The 14,988-nt window shown below is 39.5% G+C and overlaps 1 long non-coding RNA gene across 1 annotated transcript in view; it reads right to left on the bottom strand.

The window, feature by feature from the left end:
• The window catches only part of LOC123844313 (uncharacterized), a 144,379-nt gene that overhangs the window by 100,303 nt on the left and 29,088 nt on the right, over nucleotides 1-14,988 (bottom strand). Inside the window, exon 4 of the long non-coding RNA XR_010406031.1 lies at nucleotides 10,133-10,296. This is a non-coding gene — a long non-coding RNA (uncharacterized LOC123844313). The remainder of the gene's footprint in view (nucleotides 1-10,132; nucleotides 10,297-14,988) is intronic.

Below are 14,988 nucleotides of genomic sequence, written 5' to 3'. Positions count from 1 at the left end.
TAATTTGGAAGCTCCTAATCCCATTCACCTATTCTGCCTGATTCCCTTCCCTGTCCCTTGCCAACCACCAGTTTGTTCTCTATATTCATGAATCTGTTTCTATTTTTGATTCACTATTATTTATTTATTTGTTTTGTTTTTTTAGATTCCACATATAAGGGATATCATATGGTATTTGTCTTTCTCTGACATTTCACGTAGCATAATACCTCCTAGGTCTATCCATGTTGTCACAAATGGCAAGATTTTATTCTTTTTTATGGCTGACTAATGTTCCATTGTATATATATACCACATCTTCTTTATCCATCTTTTTTTTTTTTAAGATTTTTTTTTTAAAGTAACCTCTACACCCAATGTGGGGCTGAAACTTACATCCTCGAGACCAAGAGTCACATGCTCTACTGACTAAGCCAGCCAGGTATTCCTATTCATCTTTTGATGGACACTTCGGTTGCTTCCATACCTTGGCTATTATAATTAATGCTGCAAAAAACATAGAGATGTATGTATCTCTTCAAATTAGTGTTTTAATTTTCTTTTGGTAAATACCCAGAAGTGGAATTACTGGACCATATCGTATTTCTATTTTCAGTTTTTTGTGGAAACTTCATATTGTTTTCCAGGCTGGCTGCACCAATTTACATTCCCAGCAACAGAGAAGAGGGTTCTCTATTCTCCACATCCTTGCCAACATTTGTTATTTCTTGCCTTTTCGATACTAGCCATTCTGACTGATGTGAGGTGATATCTCATTGTGGTTTTGATTTGCATTTCCCTGATGACTAGTGAAGTTGAGCATCTTTGTATGTGTCTGTTGGTCTCATGCCTAAATTTTTGTTTAAGATTTATTTATTTATTTTAGAAAGAGAGAGAGCACTGTGGCGGGGAGGGGCAAAGGGAGAGGGAAAGAGAGAATCTTAAGCAGACTCCCCGCTAAGTGCAGAGCCCAGATCAGGGCTTGAGCTCATGACCCTACGATTATGACCTGAGCCAAAATCAAGAGTCAGACACTTAACCAACCAAGCCACCCAGGTGCCTCTAAAAATGAAAGCGATAAGATTTTTGTGTCTGTATGTCTATGTATGTATATTATAGATGTGTGATATTTTTCTACCTCCAGATAATATCATCAAAATTAATTTGTAAAGACCTCTATTTAATGAGCTTAAAGACAAAAAAGTATTTACATAAATCAGTATACTCTCAGAAATATAGGAACTAACCCGAATGGTTTTCAAGTTCACGTGATCTAGAATAATTTTCGGTAAATAAAAGCTAGTTTAAGTGTGTTGGTTTAATTAAAATAGGCATGTCTTTAGAGTTACCAGCATTAAATATAATACTTTTATTCTACCTAGGTTTACTAAAAGTGAAATAAGCTCGTGTTATCTCTGTTACAGAACATGTCAACAAGAATAATGCTAAGCTGCTTAATGCCTTATAAAATTTTCATAAGTAATTTAAACATAATTGTTAAGAACAAGTAAATTAAATATATGTAAGGAAGATAGAGGTTTATAAATGCACTTTCAACAATAATTATGCCTAATGGTATATCTACTTAAAGATAGTTTCCAAAATCCAAGGGGTGGGAGGATAGGCAAAATAGCTGAAGGGGATTAAAAGGTATAAATATCCAATTATAAAATAAGTCACAGGGATGAAAAGTACAGAATAGGAAATATAGCCAATAATATTGTAATAACTTCGTATGGCAACAGATGGTAACTATACTTGTGATCATTTCATAATGTTTTTAATTGTTGAATCACTGTTATACACCTGAAACTAATTTATTTGAGAGACCGTGCATGTACGTGCAGACGCACACAAGTGGGGTGGAGGGGCAGAGGGAGAAGAAGCAGCAGGCTCTCCACTGAGCAGGGAGCCCGACGTGGGGCTCAATCCCAGGACCCCGAGATTATGACCTGAGCCAAAGGCAGATGCTTAACTGACTGAGCCACCCAGGGACCCCTGAAACTAATATTATATGCCAACTATAATTAAAAATAAAAATGAAAAAGATAATGTGAACAACACATCTATACAGTATATTAAGAAAACCTAAAAAATAAAATGAAGAACTCAAGCCATTTTTACACTATGAATTGTGGCACTGAATCCTGTTATGTGTTTTATGTATATATTTTCATTTGCCAAAAATCATCTGTTCTATGATTTACATGATGAAAAAGAAATATTTTTAAGATATGAACCAAATATAAAATTATATATATATTAATAATATGTGTATTCTTGGCAATTGTATATGTATGTTTGTATATATATGTATTTGTGTGTGTCCATATAATAGTACATATTTCTTTCTCTTTATTTATTTTTTAAGTAATCTCTACACCCAACATGGGGCTCGAACTCATGACCCTGAGATCAAGACTTGGATGCTCTACCCACCGAGCCAGACAGGTACCCCTAATAGTACATATTTCATAGGGTCAATATGAAGATTAAATATAAAGTGCTTGGAACAGAAAAAACACTATATCGACTTTGTTAATATTATGATTATCAATGAGTTATATGTTTTGGGGGGTCAAAAAAGATAGTTTTCAAAATCTTTCTTTTAAAGATTTACTCATTTATTTATTTATTTGAGAGCGAGAGTGTGGGACACTTGGGTGGCTCAGTCAGTTAAGCATCTCCCTTCGGCTCAGGTCATGATCTCAGGGTCCTGGGATCGAGCCCCATGTAGGGCTCTCCGCTCGGTGGCAAGTCTGCCTCTCCCTCTCCCTCTGTGATCTCACTTTCACTCTCTCTGAAATAAATAAATCTTTCAAAAAAGAGACAGGGAGAGAGAGTGCGAGCGGGGCAGGGGGTGCAGGGGCAGAGGGAAAGGGAGAAGGAGGAAGTGGACTCTTCCCGCTGAGCAGAGAGCCTTAGGCAGGGCTCATCTGAGATCCTGACCTGAGTAAAATCAAGAGGACCCTTAACCAACTAAGCCACCCAGGTACCCTTCAAAATCTTTTTAGTAACTGGAAACCTGAAAGTTATCCTGAGATAAGTTAAATGATGGCTATTCACTGACTATCTCAATCATTCCGAATATGATAAAATACTAAAACCTTAATTACTGAACACAGGTTTATCCACTTTTGGCTTTCTTTTACAGAGGAACTAAAGATATTTGGCTCTATTCGTAAACCTCTTTTGTGCCACACTGAAAATTTTACTATGAGGAAGCATATACTTCTAGAAATTGTGAAATGTATTTATAAATTTCCCAATCCACAGAACGCTAGTGTAACCGCCAGTCCACATTGCTTACTTCTTAGTTTTCACTAGGAACAAAGGATTCTAAGGGTTAAGAATTCTAATCAACATATCTAATTAAAACTACCTAGGAGGGGCGCCTGGCTGCCTCAGTCAGAGAAGCATGTGACTCTTGATCTCGGGGGTCGTGAGTTCAAGCCCCACACGGGGTGTAGAGATTCCCTGAATAAATAAAACTTCAAAAAAACCTACTTAGAAATAATAAGGGTAAAAGGAAACTACTGTATACTCCTGAAACCCGTATTACACTATATGTTAACTAACTACAATGTAAATAAAAAATTGATACAAAAAACAAAAAAAGAAAGAAAGGAAACTACTGTGTATCTATAACCTGAACTGGATCCTGAATTCTCCCAGTTGCCTCAAACGTCTGGCTACAACTCTCCAGGCCAACGTTTCCAATCTTCTCCCACCCTTCTGACTTGGAGGCACTAAGAACAAAGGCTGCCCTTGAATGTCCCTGGAAGAAACCAAACCCGGTCCTTCTCACGGCCAACACCACAGCCCAACTTCAGGGACTTGAGCTTGGGGCCACTTCTCCCAATTAAAAGGGGCTCCTCCAGACTCTTGGAACTGCGCACCAGCTGGAGATGTAAAATTCAAGTTGACTGGGGAGGTTCCTCCTCAGAAGCAGATGGCATCTTGAGGTGGACGGCTCCCCCACGATCACAGATCAAGATCTTCATCTCCAGTCCGAACCTTTATTCCTTGGCCTTGCCGCTACTTGCCTCTTCTCGCTGGTAACGCACAGGAAAATAACGCTCCTCCACTCGGGCAACCGTTGCTGAATCGACTGCTAAGGCCAGAGCCTCGCAGCAAAGTCTCTAGACGCTCTTGCTAAGAACGTCTGGTTCCAGATCATAGAGCTGCTTCAGATTGCTTATGGGCTGAACAGGGAGGAGCCTATGCCGTCGCAGACACCTCCGGCAGTACCTGGACCAACCCGTCTGGTCTCGCAGCAAATGCAATACATTAACCAACCAGCCCCTGGGCTACAACAGGTTGATGTCCCTTCTTTGATGTATTTGATACCAATTGCTTTGGCTCATGGGGGCCCTGGCTGAGGAGTATACTTCAGTCTCTTGGTATTATCCGTATACTAAGTCATCGTTTTAGTCCTCTGGTATGCTATTTTCTCTTAAAGGTCTTAAGTGCACGTTCACAGCCCTCAGCAGCACCTCAGATGGTCTCACTGGAGAGACTTGGGGAAACAGAAACAAGATGAACGGCAAAAACATTTCTTCCACGGATCTGACGTCATAACCTGTGAGCTTCACAATGAGCAAGAGCAACTTAACTCTGATGGTGACTGAGTGCGGCACAAATACCAAGGCGCCTGGCTGGCTCAGTCAGTGGAGCACGCAGCTCCTGATCTTGTGGGTTCAAGCCCCACGTTGCACATAGAGTTTACTTAAAAAAAAAAAATAAAGGTAGGGCGCCTGGGTGGCTCAGTTGGTTGGGCGACTGCCTTCGGCTCAGGTCATGATCCTGGAGTCCCGCGATCGAGTCCCGCATCCGGCTCCCTGCTCGGCAGGGAGTCTGCTTCTCCCTCTGACCCTCCTCCCTCTCATTCTCTCTGTCTCAAATAAATAAATAAAATCTTAAAAAAAAAAAAAAAAAGTAAAGAAGAAAAGAATGCCACTAATACCCAGATGTGTTCTGTCTGTCATGTATGAGAGGATGACCAAAGGGGGAACTGTTAAATTAATAAAGAGGTCATGAGACTGAGGAGACTGTAGGGCAGCCTATATAAGCAAACCCAAATCTAAGCCTGTAAATGCCTCAAGGGTATGAAATCAAAACGCTATGGATCACCAATCCCAAATAACCCACTAGGCTTTGAGGTACAGCCATTCAATAATTTTCTTACTTTGCTTCCTCTTTTGCTCTATAGAAGTCTCTCCCCAAGCTCCTGTTGGTGAAAGGCTCCTAACCACTTAAGGTTTGGTACTGCCTAATTCCAATTGGTGTTTGTTCAAAGTCTTAAAATATGCTTCAGTTTCTTTTTTTTTTTTAAAGATTTTATTTATTTATTTGACAGAGAGAATGAGAGAGAGAGCACATGAGAGGGGGGAGGGTCAGAGGGAGAAGCAGACTCCCTGCCGAGCAGGGAGCGGGATGCGGGACTCGATCCAGGGACTCCAGGATCATGACCTGAGCCGAAGGCAGTCGCTTAACCAACTGAGCCACCCAGGCGCCCCTCAGTTTCTCTTTTAACAGCCTTAATAAAACCTCTTCAGCTATCTATGTCCTTTTTATCACTCTATCACTTACGTTAGATCTCAGTGTCGATCTTCTGTTGGAGCTTTTGGCTCTTGTTCACCTTTGTGCCAAATACATCCACAATTAATACAAAGAAATAAAATCAATAAATGCCTTGAAGTTGCTTAAGAGTCTCAAAGCAAAGATTTACCTGCTATTTTATTTTTTAAAAATTAAATCCTCTGAGAAAGTATGTCAGTTGAATTCAAGAGTCTTAGACTAAAAAGAAAATCTCCAAATTAACTACTCTTATGTAAATAGAGAACCTTGTACACTTTTCAATAAAACAAAAATCAGTAGCAAATGAAGATTGATCAATCAATCTTTATCTCCAAGGACAACCTGGAATTTGAGCTTTACAGAAAGCCCTTTAAAACTCAGCCCATGTTACCTGAAACAACAAACCATGTATTCCTAACTTGGTTTAGGGAAAATCCAACTGACTTATAAAATTTTTATCTCTTTCATGAGTTCATTTATAATCAGATTTCAAGAACCTCGAAAGATGCTTCCAAGGCAGAAACATTTTCTCTAAGACAATTCGTGTCTTCTAAATATCATTAAAGTATGATTGTCACAGAGCCCTTGGGGAGCTGACACCCAGAGGGAAAAGAACACATCACTAATAGCTAGTCAAGTACCAACTGGCTCTAAGTTGCCAACTCCCTTTCCTGGAAAAACCAAGTATATCTGAGCAAAGAGAACATTGATGATTATCAGGAGACATCCTCTGGCATCAATATGCTGCTCGGCAAGGGATGAATCAGGATTCCAAATGCCACCTGAGTCACGGAGCAGTTCAAGCACAGAGTCCAGATACACCTTGGAAGAAGCTGAACTTCAGGCCAACATCCCATAGAAAATCCTCAATAAAAAGTTCTTCTTACCTCTCAGTCTCAAAAAGGTGATTAACCTGAGGAATAGTAACCACATATAATAAGTTTGCATAGAATAGCCAGCCAAGGACTATAGCAATGCATTCTTAGAAAACTGTAAATTGAGAAACTATTATTTCCAAAATCTATGCCTATTGTCATAGATTTCAAGTGCTCTGGCAAATGTGTTCTTAATTTTATATTGTCCCAAGAAGCATCCTTGCTGCATTTAATTGCTCATTTGACTCATTTAAGTCAACAACAATTCTTGGAAGTTTGCAACACACAAGGCAAAAGTTAAGCAGAGTTAAGAGAACTGACAGTCCAAATCCTCAAATATAAAGACCAGAAAAAGCACACCCAACGATAGGAATATATCCCCCAGGAAGGAGAAGGACACGGGCAGAGCGAAAACATCAGGAAAGAGCAAGGAGCCTTTCATGTGAAATGGCAGCAGAAGCTAGCCTAAACTCCAGGGGAAACCAGTTAATGTAACAAGGGACAGATGTAGGGTGGTAAATAACTCCAAAAGCAAAACTCTTAAAATACGTGGAGAAAACAATTTCAGTAATTCTTTTTTTTTTTTTTTAAGATTTTATTTATTTATTTGACAGAGAAAGACACAGCGAGAGAGGGAACACAAACGGGGAGTGGGAGAGGGAGAAGCAGACTCCCCGCCGAGCAGGGAGCCCGATGCGGGACTTGATCCCGGGACTCCAGGATCATGACCTGAGCAGAAGGCAGTCGCCTAACCAACTGAGCCACCCAGGCGCCCAATTTCAGTAATTCTTTACTGACCTTCAACCTCAACATTATTTCTAAAGTAGTGATAAATTGATTAACAAAGCAATCTTAACTATTTAGCTTCTAAAACACAAAAAGGCAAGAACTCAAAGTCTTAGAAAGAGGCCTTCCGTACTTTATGCAAAATGGAGGAATTCTGTTGTCCTAACGTGGACTTTATTTTTTTTAATTCCCCTAGAAAATGTCCACCTCATCTCAAGATTCTATCTCAGGCGCCTGGGTGGCTCAGTTGGTTAAGCGACTGCCTTCGGCTCAGGTCATGATCCTGGAGTCCCAGGATCGAGTCCCGCATCAGGCTCCCTGCTCAGCAGGGAGTCTGCTTCTCCCTCTGACCCTCCTCCCTCTCATGCTCCCTGTCTCTCATTCTCTCTCTCGCAAATAAATTAAAAAAAAAAAAAAAGATTCTATCTCAAAATGATCAATTCTAAGTTTGAAAGAACAAAAGCAAGTATATTTTGCAAAACTTTTATCACGTGAAAACCTGAAATTTTTTTTTTAAAGATTTTATTTATTTATTTGAGAGAGAGCATGAGAGAGCGCATGGGTGGGGGGAAGAGGCAGAGGGAGAAGCAGTCTCCCCACTGAGCAGGGAGCCCGATGCAGTGCTCAATCCCAGGCCCCTGGGATCATGACCTGAGCCAAAGGCAGACACTTAACTGACTGAGCCATCCAGGCACCCCTTGAAATTTCTTTTTAACACTGCATGACAAAGCCTTAAAACACTGCATAATGCTATGCTTTGCCTCTTTGTGCTTCCTACTTTTAGTTATTATCAACTTCATACTGCAGAGAATAAAAATTGATATCCTGGATAATTATGTCCTTGTCTGCAAGTATAGTTCTTCCCATGTACAGTAAATGAATAATTTTTTAATTAAATAAATGTCAAATAGCTCAGTTCAAGCGTGGGAATGGCCTTACTAAGCCTCTATTATGGACACAAATGTTGAAGTCAACATGGTAAAGAAAAAAATAGTATCTTCACACCTTGACTTGTTTATTAAAACCAGGGACAGGAAAAAATAAATTATTTTGACAGCTACATTTTTAAGGATTTCTGCAAGTATAATATTTGCTTTCTTAATAATTTGCATCATAAATATGCATCTCCTTGTTAAGTTTACCTTAGGAGAATAGGAAGAAGCCTCATTTACACAACGGTATCATAAACTGATTCAAAGTACATTTCACAGGATACTTTATAGTCAGCATCAACTTCTTCTGTAAGAGTTTTCATAGTAAGCATTCTTTTAAAGTACACATGAAACATTCTACAGGATAGACTATAGACTGGGGCACAAAAAAAGTCACGATAAATTTGAAAAGTCTAAAGTCATACAAACTGTGCTATCACCATAGACTCCGAGAAAGTGGAGTATGGTCCATTTTACTGATGAAGCCTGGTGCTTCCTTCTTTCCTGCTCATACATAATTAATTCCCAAGTAGAAGGTATGACTATGTGGCCCAGATGACACAAAAGGGCCAAACAGGAATATCCCAATCCCCACCTCACCCATCATCCATTTTTCAGACCAGTGGGCTGGTCTCTTATTGTCAGCTAATATGCAGTGAAGAAGGGAATCTTGCCACTGGACCAAAACAACTCTTTTCTTAGTCATACCAGATGAAAGGATCTCATTAGCTTCCTTGTGATAAAGAACTAGAAGTTGAGAGCAGAACCTTACTGTATATCTGTTAAATTGTTTTTTTTTTTAAATATACATTTATACCCGTTACTATAGGTAAACTATATATAATTTGCATTCCAAGGTGTGAGTTTGGCCATTTTCAAAAATTTCTATTGTCATCATACCTAAGCTAAAGCCAAGTACTTCCCCAAATCCTTTGTTAACAAAATCCATAAGAAGAGTTCAAGATTTAAACATTTATTTTTTTAGTTCTTTGTATCCAGAATACATAAAGAACTCATGTAACACAATAAAAACACAAGCCAATTTTAAAAACGAGTAAAAGCCATAAATAGTCATTTCACCAAGAAAGGCACACAAATAAATAATAGGCACATGAAAGGATGTACATCATTAGTGATTCAGAAAAACTAGAACACTTATATACTGCTGGTAAGGATATAAAATGGTACAGCCACTTTGTAAAACAGTTTGGCAGTTTCTTTAAAAATTAAATTTATCATACAAACCAGCATGTCTACTCCCAGGAATCTACCCAAGAGAAATGAAAGCATATGTCCACACAACACTTGTATGTGAATGTTCATAGCAGCATTCTTTGTAATAGTCAAAAAGTAAAAATAACCTAAATGTCCATCAACTGGTAACTCTATAAACACAATACGATACATCCATACAATAGAATGTTGCTCAGCAATAAAAACAAACTACTGATACAGGCTACAACATGGATGAAGCTCAAAAAATTATGCTAAGTAAAAGAAGCGAGATGCAAAAGACTACTATACGAGTCCATGTATATGAAATTTCAGAAAGGCAACTCTATTCTAGGGATAGAAAGCAGATCAGTGTTTGCCTGGGCCTGGTAGGGATGGGGGTGGGGGCATAGGGCTGGGAATTGTCTACGAATGGGCTCAAGGAAAATTTTGAGGGCAGTGGGAAAATCCTAAATCAAGATTGTGATAATGGTTATATAACTCCATAAATATACTAAAAATTAAAAAAGAAAAACCGGTGGGTTGATTTAATCCAAAATCTTTATTCTACAAATAAGAAAACTGCCTTTTAAGCCCATAAAAATGTCTGAATATCCTTCTAGTACCTGTGCTTTGTATCTCGTATTTGAACTCTGATATTGCTTTCTAAGTGTCTTCATGTTGAGGGTCCTATTCCCATGAGATAAAGTAAATATAGGGCAGGAATTTGTGTTAAATTCTTGATGAGTTAATTTGGACTGAACTTACTTGGTTTAAATTTGTAGGAATAAGCATGGTGAGACTGAGCCATTCTCCTGAATCAGATCGAACATAGTGGCTTTTCTACTCCTTAATTACTCAGCTTGCACTGTTCAAAATTCCCCAAACATACACAGGAATACTCATATCCAGGGACAAATAAAAAGTAGCCTCTAGGATAAAAACAAGAAACAAAAACAAACCACAAACTGTCGTGTCATTGTGGATTAATAGTCATTCCTCCTTTTCATCATTAGCAGTATGAAGAGTTCTACATGTAAAATGAGGGGACATGCCAGATGAGCTCTACGAGCCCTTCCAGTTCTAACATAAATCATGACCCCCTGTTATTCCTATTATTTATCATTTCTACCCATTATCACCTATTTCTGTAGTAGGAGAGCATAAATCTATTTTTGTCACACTATTCTTTTACCAAGAATAAATCCTTAGGAAAGTTAGGTTTTTTTTTTTCAAATCCAGAATAGAAGAAACAAAATCTCAGCTTTTTAAAAACTGAATCCAGGAACATTTCAAAATAGCTTTCTCAAAATCCAACATCGACATAAAGGTTTGAGATTCCTAACGTAAAGCATTAACCGGTAGGACTTTTTTTTTTTTAAATGAGAAAGAAATGTATTGAAATACAACTCTTTTTTTTTTCCCCCCAGTTTAGAAATGAACTCAAAGAGGGGCACGTGGGTGGCTCAGTCGGTTAAGCACCTGCCTTCAGCTCAGGGCATGATCCCGGGATCCTGGGATGGAGCCCCCAGTCCTCCGGTTCCCTGCTCAGTGAGGAGCCTGCTTCTCCGTCTGCCTCTGCCCCTCCCCTACCACCGCCCCCCCACCCCCGCTCTCTCTCTCTAATAAATAAAATCTTTTTTTAAAAAATGAATTCAAAGATAAACTAAAATATAATTCATAGTCAGAAATATAATTTATCATCAGAAACATATATTCAGTCCAACATGGCCATGGGCAGGCAGGATGCTTAAACTCTGCCCAGAAAGGCTGTAAGAAAAGTGATTTATTATTTTAAGGATTAAATTTAGGAATTGTTAGGCTCATATCCTTTTATTTGATATTTCCTAGCACTAAGGAGTGAGTAGGACAATGGAAAAATGGAAAAGTGGCTGTCTCTGGGGAATGGAATGGGGCCTATTATTGAAAACTGGATGTGGATTTTGATTTTTCACTTTGCTTTTTTGAACTGTCAGACATTTTTGTCATGAACATATACTTCTTTTATATTTCAAAACCTAATAAAAATTATTCAAGAACAACACACAGCTTTTTCATTTTCTCATATGTATGTCCCTTGAAAGAAAGGAGGGCCATAGCAATAATGAACTTTAAAAAGCCTAATTTCGGGGCACCTGGGTGGCTCAGTCGTTAAGCATCTGCCTTTGGCTCAGGTCATGATCCCAGGGTCCTGGGATCGAGCCCCGCATTGGGCTCCCTGCTCCGCGGGAAGCCTGCTTCTCTCTCTCTCTCACTCCCCCTGCTTGTGTTCCCCCTCTCGCTGTGTCTCTCTCTTTCAAATAAATAAATAAAATCTTTAAAAAAAAAAAAAAGCCTAATTTCAAATTCCATAGCACTCCAGGTATATATTTGTCTTAAGCTTTCACCAGAGCATAATGGTTGGGTTTCTCTGTCTCCTCCCTAAATAGTGAGCAACTCTCTCTCTCAAATAAATAAAATCTTTGGGGGGGGGGGGGGGGCACCTGGGTGGCTCAGTTGTTTAAGCGTCTGCCTAAATAGTGAGCAACTTTATAATTGGTTCTCAGTCTCATTGATTACTTTCTCTCTGATGCCTAACACATTGCTATTCGTTGTTCAATAAATGTTCATTAAGCAAAACTAAACCACTGAAGTTTTGCCCTCTGACTCCCATCTTTGTGATCTTTAATGAGTCAGCTTCCTACCTTCAAAATAGGAATGATAGAACTACCTCACAGGGATGTTAATTAAATGACACAATATATAGAAGCACTTAGCACAGTGCCTGGTATGTGGTAGTCTCCACTCCCCTCACCTCTTCTTTTAAGATAAGTTTCTTCTCAGTGGGAAAGAGTAGTAACTTTCCCAAGATAAAAAAAAAATCAGCAGCCCTTTTTCTGACTTTTAAATGCCACTTTAAAGGCCGCAAAGATGGGCCAGCTAAAATATTAGCCTTGGTATGTGTTTCAGGAATCCTAAGACCACCCATAAGTTCAGTGATTTGCTAGAAGGACTCACAGGATTCAGAAGCAGTTGCTCTCAGGGGTATAGTTGATTTCCCTTGATATCACCAAGGGGGAAGGACCCGGCAGGAGGAATCTAGAAGAATCCATGCCCATATTTCCTGCTCTCTCCCTAGCAGCAGAAAGGAATGTGTTCCTCTAGCAAGGACATGCAGCAACACGTGCGTGGTGTTCTGCTCCGCGAAGTCTTCCCGAATGCTCAGAGTTTAGGGTTTTCTTGGGGGGTTGTCACATCGGCGTAATGACCTGCCACATCTGCCAAACTGCCAGATCCCCAGAAGTAAGCAGGTGCTTAGTGCCCCAGATGGGCAAAACAACCTATCACTCAGAGAAGGTTTCAAAGGCAGAGTTCCCAGGCGCCAGCCAAGGACCCACCTTGTAAAAAGGCCTCTTAAAGATAGCAGCCTCAGGCTTCCTGCACCCATGGCAAGTGAGAAACTGGGAAAGGAGGACACAAGTTGCAGGAAAGAAGAGTAGTAAGAACTGGGGAAAGCAAAGAAAGGACAAAAGAGTGGAAAATAAAGAGAGAAAAGGAAGTCAAGGGAAGACGAAGAAGCCAGGAAAAGGAAGAGGGAGGGCAGGAAGAAGAGGAAATCATTGCTGGGCTGATCCAACCTGGCTTCTTCCTCGGGCCCCCTGACCCTCTAGCTCCAGGCTCAAGGCTGCTCCTCCCACGGCCCCACCTCACACTCCACTTCCTAGGATGCCACAGTGCTGCCCTGTACATGCCTACTTTCATCTCCTCTGTTTATATATGTGTATCTGTGCCCTTTGTCCTGCCGGTTTGGTGTAATCTGGCTGCTTTGATAAGGAGACAGAAGGATAAGGGAGGGAAAACCGACAGTGATGAGATTAAATAGGAAAAGGCATTTGAGCTAAATGGAACAAGAGGACAATAACAGGCTCCCAGAGCTCCTCTGAACTTTGAAAGAAATACAGAGTCCTCCTGGCTTTAGAAGACAAGAAACAGTGGAAAACTATCATGGCAGAATGGACTCTTTTCAATGTACAGTTGACCCTTGAACAACGTGGGCATCAGGGGTGCCGACCTCCCCATGCAGTTGAAACTCTGTGGATAACTTCTGACTCTCCCCAAAACTTCACTACTAATAGCCTGCTGTTGACCCGAAGCCTTACCAATAATATATTGATGAACACGTAGTTTTGTACAGTATATACATTATAAACTGTATTCTTACAGTAAAGTGAGCTAAAAAAATGTTAAGAAAATCCTAAGGAAAATACACTTACAGTACTGTACTTTGAAATATCCACATACAAGTGGACCCATGCAGCTCAAACTAGTGTTGTTCAAGGGTCAACTGTACTTTTAAATTACAGTGGCCTCCTTGACTTCTGAGAGGTCATTGGTTACTTCTCCCACTTAAATATCTAGAGCAAGTTGTTTTGTTTTTTTTTTTTTTTCAAAGTTAAAAGATACTAGGGTTTTATTTTTCTAACCCTCCTTTTTTTTGGACTTTCTGAGTTCATAAAAAAGAGAAGAAGATAAGCGAGCTATTTCTTGCCCTAGTGCTTTTGTAATTGAAAAATATAACAGATCCTTTTCTCCTTTTCTCACATTTTGTATTTTAAAAATTGCTGTCAGACTAAGGCTTTGCCAAGTTTCAACCCCAAGTGAAATCTTATCAAGAAAACTGAAAGATATATAAAAAGCAGATGGATTATAGGTATAATCATATAGCCTACACATGTTATGGTTTTTTAAACAAGTTCATCTCTCTTGTGTTAAGGTGTATAATGTTAATTATATTTATGTACTGAAATATATGTCCTTTTATGATTCCATTTTCATATTATCAGGAAGGTTTTAGTTTTGTAAAAAATATATATGTATTCATCTGGATAAAGGCAGATATCCTAGGTAAGAGAAGAAATTAGAAAAAACATGATACCTTTCCATCTTCAGTTACCTAGAAGTCTACTACATGGACAAAGGAGAAGATATTTTGACAACTCCTGAGGATGGAGGTTGAACAAATAGAAGACAACTTTCATTAGGCACATTAAACTCACTTAAGGAAAAACTTGATATCTGATATCAGTTAGTCCCTTCTAGAAACAGAATGGCTACTTCATTTGTAATTGTCAAGTGAGGGGCATTGTCACTGAGAGAGCTCAAGACTGGAATGCTGGTATTAGTGAGATTCTGAGAAATCAGTGGAGAGCCAATGGAAGGACTGGACAGAAGAGTGAACACAGAGATTCCCACAGAGGCCAAAGACAAAGATGGGCTACCAAGAATGAATTGGGAGACTGGGAACCTTATTGACATGGGGCAGATTCCAAAAGCCTTGTGAGATGAGTCAGGTGGCCAACCATAACTAAAGAGGTATGAAGTTGAAGTTTAGCACAAGCATAGAAGGGAATTCCAACTGGATAGAGAGAAAGGGGAATTGAGCCCCAAGAGAAAACTTAAGGGTCAGCAAAGAGAGATCAGGTTAGGCTAGCCTATGTGGAGGTAACAAATCAACCCTGGAATCTCAGTGGTTTAACACAACAAAGTTTATTTCTTGCTCAAAATACATGTTCCAAAGCAGGTAGGTAGGGAACTCGGTTTCACACAGTTATTCTGAGGTCTGAGCTCACAGAGGTCTGATGCTT

This window comes from Mirounga angustirostris, unplaced genomic scaffold, assembly GCF_029215605.1.
Source record: "Mirounga angustirostris isolate CCGP_5_RB_7025 unplaced genomic scaffold, mMirAng1.0.hap1 SCAF_11, whole genome shotgun sequence".
In the NCBI taxonomy this organism is placed as follows: Eukaryota; Metazoa; Chordata; class Mammalia; order Carnivora; family Phocidae; genus Mirounga; species Mirounga angustirostris.
Note: the sequence above shows the minus strand (reverse complement) of the source record. Positions and strands in the feature narration are given on the sequence as shown.